The sequence below is a fragment of the Triticum aestivum genome, chromosome 5B (assembly GCF_018294505.1).
Source record: "Triticum aestivum cultivar Chinese Spring chromosome 5B, IWGSC CS RefSeq v2.1, whole genome shotgun sequence".
Taxonomy (NCBI): Eukaryota; Viridiplantae; Streptophyta; class Magnoliopsida; order Poales; family Poaceae; genus Triticum; species Triticum aestivum.
This window is the reverse complement of record NC_057807.1, coordinates 375,389,343-375,403,482: the sequence shown is the minus strand read 5'-3', so window position 1 is coordinate 375,403,482 and position 14,140 is coordinate 375,389,343.

The following is a 14,140-nucleotide window of genomic DNA, read 5'->3' as shown; positions in this document are numbered from 1 at the left end:
GATCTGAGTATGCCATGTGTAGTTCCCTGCGACCGTTGCAGTAACCTTCTCCTTCGAGCCTCCCATCATGCTTGTTAACGGGCAAACCAACACTAACACCAGGCGGCTGGTCTGCGCCATATAGAAAATTCTCATAGAAAGAGATGCACTCTTGTGTCACATAGCCCTGGACGATGCTTCCATCCGGACAGGACATGTTACGAACGAATCCTTTGATGATCCCATTCATCCTCTCAAATGGCATCATGTTGTGCAGGAATGACGGCCCCAGGTCTATTTTGTCATCCACAATATGGACACATAGATGCACCATCACGTCAAAGAACGCGGGCGGCAAGTACATCTCAAGCTGATTCAGTATCACAACAATCTCTTCCTGTAGCCTTCGGAGCTACTTCACACTGATCGACTTTCGAGAGATGACGTTGAAAAAGTTGCAGAGACCAATAAGCGTGTCACGGACGTGCTTGTCCATTATCCCTCTAAGGGCAACAGGTAGTATCTGCGTCATCATCACATGACAGTCATGGGACTTCATCCCGCTGAACCTTTTCTTGTCCGTGTCTAGATATCTGCTTATGTTGCCACAGTAACCGGAACTAACTTTGACTCCTGTAAGGAACTTAAAGAATTGATCGATCTCAGTACTCCTTCCGATAAATTATGCAATCGTTGATGCATGCATGGTATCTAACGTGTGGCAGATCAAGAGGGCACATGATCTCCTTGGCCTCATCAACACTAGTAGGACATAGATTACCCGTGGGAAGAACATCCTTTAGGTACTTGAGATGCTCATCGAGGCTAGTGTCGGTCCATTTGTTTTTAGCCTTCGTCTTCAGGAGTTGGAGCGTGAAACTCAAGCGGGTCACCTCAGGATTGCAACCATCATACAATGGAGTGCTCGAGTCTACCACCAGATGCTCCAGCTTAGCCTCCTCTCTAGAAGCAGCTCTCTCAGTACTCATCTCCTTATGAAGCAATGCTTGAACATGAGGGTCCTGCACGATTGAACTTAGTACCGACGAACTCTGCTGCGTGGAGTCCATGTCATTCTCTCCGCCGCCATGTCCAGCCCCTTCTCCTCCGCCATGTCTGGCTCCTTCTCCGGCGCCATGTCCGGTCTCTTCCCCGCCGCCATTATCGATCATCTCTTCGTCTTTCCCGTGTCATCATTGCCTGCCCCATCGGCATCCTCAACATCGTCATCCTCATCTTCAATTATCCACCGAGTATAGCCATCCATGAAACCAGTCATGAGCAGGTGCGCTTCGACACGACCATCGTCATGGGGGTCGAGCCAAACTATTTCTTTGCATTTTCAACACGGACATAAAACCTTTGTCCGATTATTTTCTTTCATGTCCTGCACCGCCGACTGCAACCACCTGTCCACCATCGTTCCACTGACCATCGTCAACTCTGCATGGTAATAATAAACAAATTGATTATAAAAATGCATGCATGCATCAAAGTCATACAAAAATTCAGCATGACCTTCCTTAAAAATAGGACATATATAGATCTAGAGTTTGCCCGGAATTCGCCGAAACGGAAATAAATCGACATTTCGGCAAAACATAGACAACTCAAAAGCACAATTTTGCGTCAACTCCTGCCACACACACAATTTCCATAAACATATCACACACACATAAACATATTTCCATTTTTCAAAAGCATGAAATTTTAATCACCTCTATCTCGATATCGAGCACACGGTGGAGATGATGATGTAGGGAGATCAAAAGTGCACAAAGCTCTTCTTGACAAAGATAGATCTAGTAAGGGGGCAAATAGGTCACTTAACTAAATGCTACATCTACCTAGCTACCTAATTTGGGAGGAGACAACTTCAACTAGTGGAGGGTGAAGGAAAAAGATAAAGGAGATGCATTAATGGAGGTGGTGTAGTTAGGTAGGAGTAATGAAGAGAGAGAAAGGTAGGTAGAAGAGGGAGAGTAATGGGCGAGAAGTATTGAGGGAGAAGAAGAGTGAGAGTGGGAGGATGTGGGAGGTAGGGGAAAGGGAAGAGAGGAGGGGGAGGGGGAGGACGGGTGGGGAAAAGGTGGTGGGTTGGGGCGGATTAGCAGTAGCGCGGGACGTAAAATGCGCTGCTGATAAGGAAGTAGCAGCAATGCGCTTTCGGCACAAGCGCTACTGCTAACCGGGACCAAAAGTGTTCCCAATTTGAAAGTTAGCAGCAACGACCTCAGAAAAACCACGCTACAACTACAGCTTTAGCAGTAGCGCGGCTCGCGGCACCGCACTGCTGCTAAATGTAGTTTGGTGGGCACTGTCGGTCAATATTTGTAGCAGCGCGGGTTACACCGAGTGCGCTACTGCTAAACACTTGTCAGTAGCGGGTTTTCCACACCCGCGCCTACTGCTAATTAGCAGTAACGCTCCTTTTTGAGCCGCGCTGCTGCTAAGATTCTGTGTATAGGGTTTTCCCTAGTAGTGAATCGCTGATCCAATGCCTATGATTTTTCCTACATATTGATCTTGCTAAGTTACTACTGCTATTGTTACTATTGCACTTGCCACAAAACTATTACTATCACTGTCACCTTTACTGTTGCTGCTACCATTACTATCAAAATTATCATACTACTTTGCTACTGATCACTTTGCTATAGATAATTAATCTCCAGGTGTGGTTGAATTGACAAAGCTTCTAATACTTACAAATATTCCTGGGCTCCCCTTGTGTTGAATCTATAAATTTGGGTTGAATACTCTACCCTCAAAAACTGTTGCGATCACCTATACGTGTGGGTTATCATCTGCCAACAAGCGGAGGCGGGTCGAGAAAGAACCGCAAGCGACTCCAGCAGGCCTAGACTTCATCAGCAGTGTCGGTGTACAAAAGTATGGGCTCTTTCTGTATCCCTTACTTGTGCACGGGAAATCGTAGCCACACCTGCAGCAGGGCCTGGCAGGGCAACAGAGGGGAAAACACAAGACTACCAAGATAGGCAATCAAGACAGTGAACAGAGAACAGAGGACGAGCTGGAGCTCTCCCGGCAACATCCTTGACGGGGCGGCGTGCGTAGCCCTGGATGCTCCTTGTCGGGGCAACCTACGCATCACCAGCAAGGCCATCGCCCTTGAGGTTGAGAGTTCTGATACCATCGACAATGTTAAGGCTAATATTTGGGAACGCATGCGCGGTAGCATGCATATCTTCATGAAGATTGATGGCCTACAGGCCCACGTGGGACCAGAAGACAAAGACCCCCAGCACGACCCTTGCCGGGGACGACTCCGAGGGGTGATGATTGCTGGGCCACGGCCAGGCCCGCGCCCGGCAAGGATTTGCCACCTCACCACCACTCCATTGCCACGACCAGTGTGCAACTAAGCAGGCGCCTGCGTGGCGGCATGCAGATCTTCGTGGAGGCTCTACCATCGTGCAGACACAGCAGCCAGCTAGCCAGCATGGCACTGCATGCCTTGTCAGCCTGGACGCGTGTCAAGGCGAGGAGGGGCGGCGACGGACGGGATAGCTTCTATTACCGGCAACGATAAAGTAAGAGGGCACGTAGGTAGCGCATTAAATGCATTTGTCCTACGGTGCCGAGCGATAAGATCATACATTGTAGCTTGCTTTCCACCTCTCGTGTGCCACTGTGGCAACCCCTTTTACGTATAAAAGGAGGACCGAGGCGTACAGAGAGAGGATTCGTACTTTTGAACTGGGCATGCACCGCAACTAGTTCAAGAGCTCAAGAACACATATATACACACAAGCAGGACTAGGGTTTTATGCATCAGTGCGGCCCGAACCTGGGTAAAAATCCCCTCGCGCTGATCGCTAGACCTGCTCTTCGTGCAGCTCCTCTTCCCGCCAACCGTAGTATGGATTCCTGTGATCCCATAGGTGTTCCTTTTCCCCAACATGTTTGACGCGCCAGGTAGGGGGAGTTAGTTGTGAGAATCTGGTCTAGTAGTTAGCGCAGTAGTTTCTTCATCGCCAGGGCTCCGAAGAAGAAGACGATCGCTGCGGTCTGTTTGTCTAGAGCCGCTCCGCCCGTGCCAGCACGGACGGGCGACATGGCAGACGCCGGTGGTGGAGGAGATCAAGATCGCCCATGCCACCTTGAAACAAGAAGCCAGGCGAGCAGCGTCGTCCGCAGCGGCGACGATAGCCCGCATACCACCGCGCCCAAGGACGGGGCCGCGCTACCTAGGGGTGGCACGGGGACCTCCAAGGGCAGAAAGACGACCCCGCCAGTGCACGCCGCGGTCTTCTCAGCTCATGCGCGATGAACAGCGCCGCGACGTTGAGGACCCCGGGCGTCGCCGTGGCAAGAGCCCTCAGCGTCACTCTCAAGATACACAGGACTGACATGCACGCCATGATGTTGGCAAAAAAGGCATGTGGCCACGGAATCGTGATACTAGTCCTTCTATCATAGTTAGAAGTCCAAGTTCCTCCCATTCCTCGCGCCTGTCGCTGCCACCGACGCGAGCAGAAGCATTGGCATGAGCGCAGCTGCTGCTCGACTTTCCTCCTGCTATGCAGAAGCAAGAAGAGTGGAGGGATGCCATCCAAAGCCTCATTAGCCATGCCAACATAGATGGCCACCGGTAAGCAAGTCCCTCGCGGCGCCGGACCACTGAGCCGGCACATGTTGACAGTGGAAGGGTCGGAGGCGCCGCAACCATGGTGCACTCCCCTCCACCACGTCCGGCATGTTGGGTTGATGCCCGTGATAACTGTCCACGGTGAAGTTTGACCCACGAGTGCGTTGCAACCAACGTCAAGTTCTTTGGGAGCGGCTCAAGGAAGACGCCCTGACCACCATCGAGCAGCGACGGGAGGTGCATCACCAATCAGACAGGCGCGCTGGGCCTACTGTGTACATGCCTGCACCGGGGGATGCTGTTGATTTTTACTATGCAATAACCTGTCCAATGTTCACTCGTGAGCTATGGCAGTTCAGGTGGCCCACGACCCGCACGTTCAAACCGGAGGTACCGGAGAATTACAACGGCAACATGCATCCATCTGAGTTCTTGAGTGTTTACATCATCCTGATGCAAGCTGCCGGAGCACGGGATGATAAGGTACTCGCCAACTATTTCCCATTGGTGCTCAAGCCCAACCTCAGGTCATGGTTGATGCACTTCCCTATAGATTCCATTTCTTCTTGGTCGGATCTGTGCCACGAGTTTGTTGGTGCCTTTACAGACGGCCACGTAGGTCCTGGCCAGGCAAGCGATCTGCATGTGATCCCCCAGAGGGACGGCGAATGCTTGCGCAAGTACATACAAAGATTCAGTCGTGTGCAATACAACATCCCTAATGTCCATCCCGCCACTATCATCAGCGTGTTCCATCAGAACATACGCAATCGTAAGATGCGTGAAGAGCTGGCAATGAAAAAGGTTGCGGATGTTGCCAAACTGTATGTTGTGGCCGACAAATGTGCCCGAGCTAAGGAAGGAAGAAAGTACCCCGGCGAAGATGCCGATGTGGGAAGTGACTCTGAAGATGAAGGTATCACTGCCCCGGCAAACAAGGGCCGACAGCGCAACAGGAAGTGCAAGGGCAAGACCATGCTTGCCATCGAGGAATCCGGCGACCTCGGCACTGCTAAGAAGGCCAAGGTTGATGACCCCGGCAAGGAGATTGACGGGTGTAATGCCTACCGGGCGTTGGCAGCTGCCGGCAAGTTAGAGGGCTCCGACAAGCAGTATTGCAAGATTCATCATACGAAGGGCCAGGACCTCTAAAACTGTCGCCAAGTTGAGCAGCTGATGGAGAAGAAGAAGGCTGAGTATGAGGAGACGAGACAAAGAGAAGGGCTAAGGTGGCGCCGACGGATCCGGCAAGAAGCGCGGCGATCGAGGAGGTCGCAGCGACAAGGAGAAGGAACAAGAGAAGTCTTCCCGAGGCCGCGACAAGAAAGAGGAGGATGACGATCATGATGACGATGACGAGTCCACCGAGCATGAGTTCCAGAAGGCGACACGGGTCATGTGTGTTGACCGAGGTGCCTCCCTGCATTCCTCCCACCGCCAACTTAAACAGTGGTCGTGTGAGATTAATGCGACGGAACCAATGGTTGACACCCAGAAGCCACTAAAGTGATCCCACACGCCTATCATTTTCGACGTTGAGGATCACCCTAATCGCACAACCGCGGTCGGGTGTTTTCCATTGTTGGTCTCACCAACGATACGCAACCTCAAGGTTTCGAAAATGTTAGTTGATGATGGGGCCGGTCTGAACTTGATCTCGCCCAACGTGATCAAGAGGCTGTAGATCACTGATGAAGATCTCGAGGAAACATGTACGTTCCAAGGTATCAATCCAGGGAGAAGCCAGCCCAAGGGAAAGGTCACGCTACCAGTCACATTTGGTGGCGACCTAAACTACAGGACAAAGAGGATCATTTTCGATGTCTCTGAGATCCCGTTGCCATATAATGGGATCATTGGCCATCCGTCCTAGCCAAGTTCATGGCGGCGTCACACTATGTGTACAACAAGCTGAAGATGCCCGGCCCAATGAGCATCATCACCGTCAGCTGTGACAAGAGGGATGCACTCATTTGTGTTGATCAACTCTACTGAGAGGCAGTTGCAGTGTCTGCTGACGGTGTCAAAACCGGCAGATCTTGGGTAGGGAGTCCCGAACTGTGCGTCTAAGGATCAAAGGTAACAGGAGGCAGGGGACATGATGTTTACCCAGGTTTGGGCCCTCTTAATGGAGGTAATACCCTACTTCCTGCTTGATTGACTTTGATGAGTATAGGGGTTACAAGAGTTGATCTACCTCAAGATCGTAATGGTTAAACCCTAGATGCCTAGCCTGTATGATTGTGATTGCCCCTAAGGACTAAACCCTCCGGCTTATATAGGCACTGGAGGGGACTAGGGGTGTACAAAGTCGGTTTACAGAGGAAGGAAACTACACATCCGGGCGCCAAGCTTGCCGTCCACGCAAAGGGGAGTCCTATCTGGACATGGGAGAAGGCCTTCGGTTCTGTATCTTCACGGCCCACCAGTTTGTCCCATGTCACGTAGGCCGGCTCTCCGAGGACCCCATAATCTAGGACTCCCTTAGTAGCCCCCGAACTTGCCTTCAATGACGATGTTGTATCCGTCTTCATTTCTTCGGCTTTGCAAGGTGAGTTCCCCATTGTGCTCCATATAGTTCGGCTTTTGTATTTAAATATTGCACTCTTTAGCTTTTGTGCCACCATTGCCTCAGCTTCCATGCGTCAGACGAATATGAAGGGTCTAAGCATTTTTACAAATAACCCCTTGACCATGTAGTGAAGGCGCTTTATTTAAAGAGATTGAATCTCAGACTCCATTCCTCACCAGACGAAAATCCTTAGAGCTTGCCATAGGAAACCAACCAAAGATGGCCAACGCTCCTTGTCCTTCCTCGCGTCCCCAAGGCCCTCGAGGAGGCGAATGGGAGAGCTGCTCGGTGCCCCACGCCCAATTGACCAAGCTTCAGGTGCAGGGATACCTCCCTCCATTGGATCTAGTCCCCGGTCGGGCGGGATTAACTACCTTCAATGGCGAAGCCCTGGCGGAGAAATTCCCCAATCCCAATAAAGGTGAGCGGGTGTGCTTCGTTTCCTTCTTGCTGTGGGGCATGGGATTTCCAATCCACCCTTTCCTCAGAGGTCTTCTGGAGTATTACGGTCTCCAACTGCACAACCTCACACCGGGCTCCATTCTACACATCGCGGTCTTTGTTGCTCTTTGCGAGTTGTTTCTAAGCTGCGAAGACCACTTCGATTTATGGAGGAAATATTTTTGCCTCGTCCCCCGCTCCCAGAAGGGATCCATATTTGAGGTGGGCGGTGCCGAAGTATGGCGTATAGGCGGAACAGGATACCTGTCCGGCACTCCAAAGAAGGTATCTGAAGAGTGGCCCTTGGAGTGGTTCTACATTGAACATGTTGTCCTTCCGGACCCAATCCGGCAAGGTCTTCCCGAATTTTCCTCCGCTCCTTTAAAGAAGCGTGCCAGCTGGCATCCCCGAAGCTATGAAGAAGAAGATAGTGTGGACGTTAAGAGGCTAGTGAACAAGATCAGGATACTCGCCCACTCCGGACTATCCATAGTCGAGGTAATGGCGATTTAAATAATGTGATGCGTTCAGCCGCTTCAGTCCAGGGGACTTCCCATGTGGCATTACAACGGGGAGGATGACGCCTCATGTTACGGGTGCAAGGGTCCTGCTAATTTCGCCGCACTAGTGACACGTTGGCTGACCTTTTCAAAGGGGAAAAGGAAGATTTCGCTCGCCTGAAGTGTCGAGAAGGTTTCTCCATGTATACCCCATTGACTGGGTGAGTCTTTGATTATAGGCCTTAATCAATATTTTTCCTTAACTATGGTTTTTGGTCGAACTCAATCCGACTACCTTTAATAGGAATGGAGAAAGGTCGTCGCAGGGATCTATAGCCCTGCTCCGCAGCCGGAGGGCCATAACCGAGACCTTGATCCTTGATACGAAGAGGATCCAGATATATTTGTAGACTTTAAGGATGGAGTCTTTTATCAGACGAGCTATGATGGCATGTAAGTGGCTATTATAGCCGACTACCCCGGCCTTCTCCCTTCCTCCCATGTAAGTACCCAGGAGACATCTCCTCAAAAAGAGTTTTCTCACTGCGACTCACCCACCGCACTACATCATGCTCCCAAGGGGCGACGCTCGCACCAGTGTGCTGCAGCAAAGGCGTCCTCTAAGAAGACGATGCTTGCACAAGGCGCGTCTCTGAAAAGAAAGGCGAACAATGATACAGTCGGGTCCTCTTCTGCGTCGAAGAGGTATAATCCTTTAGCACGCGCTCAGCAGATAGATCGGACGGTGACATTCCCTGTCGTGCCATATTGCAGGAGGAGTGTATGTCGGACTGCATCTGGAGACCCAGCCGGTCCTGCACAGACTAATCCAGCCTCGAACCCTGCCACAAGGGCTGGAGGGGATGCGGGAGCAATGCCGGATTGTCATCTCCCAGAGGATTCAGATAATGTATCTGTCACAAACTCCAAAGTGGAGAGTGCGATGGATCACCGGCGGCGGAGAGCAGCTATGCGTGACCCAAACTTCACCGAAGAGGCCTTTAATGCCTTCAGCTCAACGAATGCTTATATCTGAGTTGCTCGGGATGGACTTACTGGAGCCACTCACCAACTTTCAAAGGATATGTGGGTAAGTATTTTTATGCAGATTCAATAATCATATGCTAGTAGCCCCCGAGTCTTGAAGCAGTTGGCCCAACTGAATGAGGAGTCGTTATATTGTCAGGTATTCATGGAGAGGAATAACACATTATCGAAGGAGCTGGAGGAATGCCAAACTAAGCTGACTGCTGCCACCGCCAAACTGGAAAATTTGAAGAAATCCAAGAAGGCACCTAATGGTAAGTACAATAGCAGCTCGGAAATAAGGTTCCATGCTTACAACAAGGTTGCTTAAATATGCTTTTTGTCTTGTTGGTAGGCTCGATAGATCAACTAGAGGAGAGGCTAAGGGCTAGTCAACTAGACAAACAATGTGCCGAAGGGCAAGAAGCTGCTGGTCAACGTGTATTGCCACAGACCATTAATGAGAAGAACAAACTACGGGATGCAAATATCAAGCAAGCCGAAGAACTGAAGGATTTAAGAGCCCAATTATTGGATACTTTGAAGGAGAACAAGAAGCTGAAAGGCGGCATATTCGGTATGCTCTTTAACCTATCTGTACACGGTCTCTTGTTTGAAAATTTTACAAGTTCGCTTCTGTAGGTGTGCTGACCGGACGTCCCGAAGGAGAAGTGTATGGATTCCAAGGCGACTTGCTACAAGAGCTGTCCAAAGTGCACGAGCGAGCTCGGAAAGCATTGAGGAATATGGTGAAGGCTTTATGGCCATCCGATCCCCCTCCAAGAAGTATGGATGAGCTTGCAAATTTATTCAAGGGAGCTCGTCGCCATTTGGAACTATGGAAGATAATAGCGTGTCGGGAAGGCGCCCGAGAAGCCTGGGCCATGGTGAAAACGCGGTATACCAAGCTTGATCTAAATCATATGGCCCGGGTTGGACCTCGGGGGCCAGATGGACAAGAAATTCCTGTGAGCTTAGTGTACGACCAAGTGAAAACAACCACTAAGTTTTCTCAACAGGATTGTAAAATAGACAACCTACTAGAGGGTCTAGAGGAAGAAGTAGTTTTCGAGTCCAAGTAGTAGTGTACTTTATCGACAAGCTTATCTCCAGCCGAATTGTAAAACGATTGTCATAGCAGACTTTCCGCTTCACCCTCCATAACCCAAGAGTTGGAGTGTTTCTGGATACCACTGGTAAACACCAAGGTATGTTCAGAAACTAGGCAGTCCGGTCATAGTTGCTTAAACAGACAAGTTGTATTCGGGGAGTTATGTTATATTACATTTGATCGTAAGAAACATCTTCCAAAGAGAATAGTTCCGTTAAGGGTTCCTTTCCCTGGGTTAGCATGCATTTTTTTGCACATGCATAAGTTGTGGTGCGAGAAATCACAGTACACATTATAATTGGGGCCATATATTGCAATGAGGGCAGTCGGTCTCTTGTCCGCGGACCAATTATTCCCTTAAGAATGCTAGCTTTCGGCTTCACCCGTCTGAGGTACACATCTGAATGACCCGACTGTAACAATCACAGAGGTGCTCCCTTTATGCCCTAGACGAACAAGCGGGAACATAGGGCATAAGCACAGGATCCAGGCAACCCAGCTTGGCAAAAACTTAAGTCATAAAGGTGCATATAATGGCGAAGACAAGGCACACGTGAGTAGACAACACATATATACAGTGAGCTTGATGCTCCAAAATAATAATCATAATAACCTTCTGTGAAAAGAAGCCCCCAGGCATCATGGGGTATGTACATTTAATGATGTATATCCCTCGAGTGTGCGGTTTATCCGAACACTGGTAGAAGTCGTACAAAAAACGAAAAAGAGAGAAAAAGGGGTGAGAGGGAGAGAAGAAAAGACGAAAAAAGTTATGCGTAGAATCTTTAGAGCCGAGCGTCGTTCCATGGGATTGGTTCCAAACGATTATCCGAAGCGTTGCGAAGGCGATAGGCTCCTCCAGTGAGAACTTCATATATGATGAAGGGACCCTCCCATTTGGGCTTGAGCTTGTCCTTTTTCTTCTCTGGTAGGCACAGGACGAGTTCGCCGACATTATAACTCTTTGCCCATACTTCCCTGCTTTGATATCGCCGAGCTTCCTGTTGGTAAAATGCGGAACGGGCCTTCGCGACATCGCGCTCCTCCTCCAAGCCATCCAGATCGTCCTGCCAATCGAGCTCGGCCTCTCTCTCTTCAGACATGCGCACTCGAGGTGAGTCATGAATAATGTCGCAAGGCAATACTGCCTCAGCGCCATACACCATGAAAAAAGGTGTGTATCCGGTCGTGCGATTGGGCGTGGTACGCAGCCCCTAGAGTACGGAATCAAGTTCTTCAACCCACTGCTTGTTTGATTCACACAAGGATCGCACTAGTCTAGGTTTAATGCCGCGCATTATCAAGCCGTTAGCCCGTTCGACCTGACCGTTTGTCTAAGGGTGATATACAGAGGCATAATCGAGCTTGATGCCCAAATTAGCGCACCAGGTTTTCACCTCATCAGCCGTAAAGTTAGAACCGTTGTCAGTAATAATACTATGTGGGACAGCATAACAGTGTACCACACCGGATATGAAGTCTTTAACTAGTCCGGCTTTGGTCGTTTTGACTGGTTTGGCCTCTATCCACTTAGTGAACTTGTCGACCATGCCCAGTAAATATTTTTTTCTTATGGCTTCCCCTTTAAGGGGTCCGACCATGTCAAGCCCCCAAACCGCAAAAGGCCACGTAATGGGGATTGTTTGTAAGGCAGTGGGCGACATATGGCTTTGATTTGCGAAAAGTTGGCATCCAATACATCGCTGTACGAGCTCTTGTGCATCTGCTCTGGTCGTGGGCCAAAAGAAACCCATACGGAAGGCCTTACTTCCAAGGGCCCAAGCTATGGCGTGATGGCCACCAAGACTGGCGTGTATTTCGGCCAAGAGCTGCCGTCCTTCTTCTTCGGAGATACACCTTTGGAGTACTCTGGTGGTACTTTTCTTGTACAGTTCCCCCTCATGGACTTTATAGGCCTTCGAGCACCGGACAATGCGATGGGCCTCTGTCTGGTCATCAGGGAGCTCGTTCCTAGTAAGGTAGGCGAGGAAAGGTTCGGTCCATGGGGCGATCACAACCATGATATCATGAGCCGATGGTGTTACTTCAGTACCCGAACCCCCGACGATATCAGGACTGTGTTTGGAATCTGAGGGTATGGTCAGTTCTGGGTTGATGTTGCCGCTATCGTCCTGCCACACGACGGATGGTTGAAGAGCCTCTCCACAAAGGTGTTACGTGGGACGGGGTCGTGGTTGGCGCTCATGCGGGCAAGTATGTCCGCAGCTTGATTACTCTCTTGAGCCACATGATGAAACTTGAGCCCTTCAAACTGAGCTGATATTTTGAGTACGGCGTTGCGGTAAGCCGCCATCTTCGGATCTTTTGTGTTGAAGTCTCTGTTTATCTGAGATATTGCGAGGTTTGAGTCCCTGTGGGGGGTTGGGCGTGACATATGCCAAAGGATGGCTTATCATGGTGGGAGCGAGTAGAACGTCGCCGGTGCCTGGAAACGGGATGAGGCGAAGACATACACGCCGGCGGATCTTACCCAGCTTCAGGGCTCTCCGAGGAGATAACACCCCTACTGCTGCTCTGCGGGGTCTCCGCATGATCACTATGGCAAAGTGAACACAAGGTTGCTCCTAGAGCTGTTTCCTGGAGGTAGGAGAAGGCAAGGCTAGCTCCCTCCTTCCTATATGATCGAGTCTAATGCTAAAGAAGCTATCTTCCCTTGCATGGGTGCCCCGGGGGGCTTATATAGGCCCGCCCCCAGGGATACAATGGTAATCTGGCTGGGTGTGGGTCCCAGCCATCTGTCTCTCAGGCCGCCGTCTTCTCCGCCCACTGCTGGGGCCCGCCGACTGGTGGGCCCCGCCGACAGGCCTGGTATTGTAGTCGTGCCTCTAATGATGCTGGCTTGGTCATGGGGTCGTGGCAACAGTGCCGCCGCTTGGCGGACAATCACTGTCGCCATTCCCCGTCTTGTCTGGTTTATGGCATGCGGGGCCCGTGGGAGGGGCCGGCCGACTCCAGGGGGCTGACTCCCAACGGGTCCATCCAGGGGCGCTCTCGCCGTCTTCTGTTCCCCTGCTGACGGGCGGGTCCCGCCGTCTCTGGGCCGTATAGGTAGGCCATCATGGGCACAGTGCGCCGCCCACAGGGGGTGAGGTCAGGGCAGGCATGGCAACAGTGCCGCGCCATGATGGAGATCTCCAACGATACGGCGCACTGTAGCCATACCAGCCCTTCGTAAGCGGGGTGGACACGGCCACGCAGTGACCGTACCCCGCCCCGCCCATCGTGGCGAAGGCAGGAGGTGGTTGGAGTCACGGGCCGACTCCCCATAGCCGACTTCTCTGGAAGTCGTCAGCTAAGAGTCGGCTTATCTTGAAGTCGTCCCTGGGATTCGGCCGCGGGGGCAGTCGGTGGCCTTGTCGCCGACTTCTTGAAGGCGGCTCCTTATCGTGGGATCTTGAGGGGCGCAGTCCGCCTCGATGTCTTGAATGGTTCAGGGGCTCGGGTTAGCCTACCCGTGGCCCATTACTCCAACAGTAGTCCCCGAAGCTGGTGAGGCGCCGAGGGAGACACGTCGAGGAGCCTACAAGTTTCATCTTTTTGGGGGTGGAATCTCATCCTCGCCCGCCGTCTTCCTCTAGGCCGACTAGCGGGAGTCGGACTTGCAGAAGCCCATCTTGCCCCCTTAAAGAGCTTTGGAGGTCGCAGCGGAATCCAGGCAGCGTGCCTGATAAGCTTCCGAGCTGCCGTCCGTTGGGAATCCGTCGCGTGGCGCCACGCGGCAGGGTCAGTCTGCCCACCCACGCGCGCGATGGGACAGGACCTCAGGCGGGGCCCGCCACTACCGCGCCTCGGCATCCGAACGGATCCGTTGCGGCCGTGTGAACGGTTGGTATGCCCATGTTGTAACTGCACAGTTACTTCGTGTGGTAAATCATGGG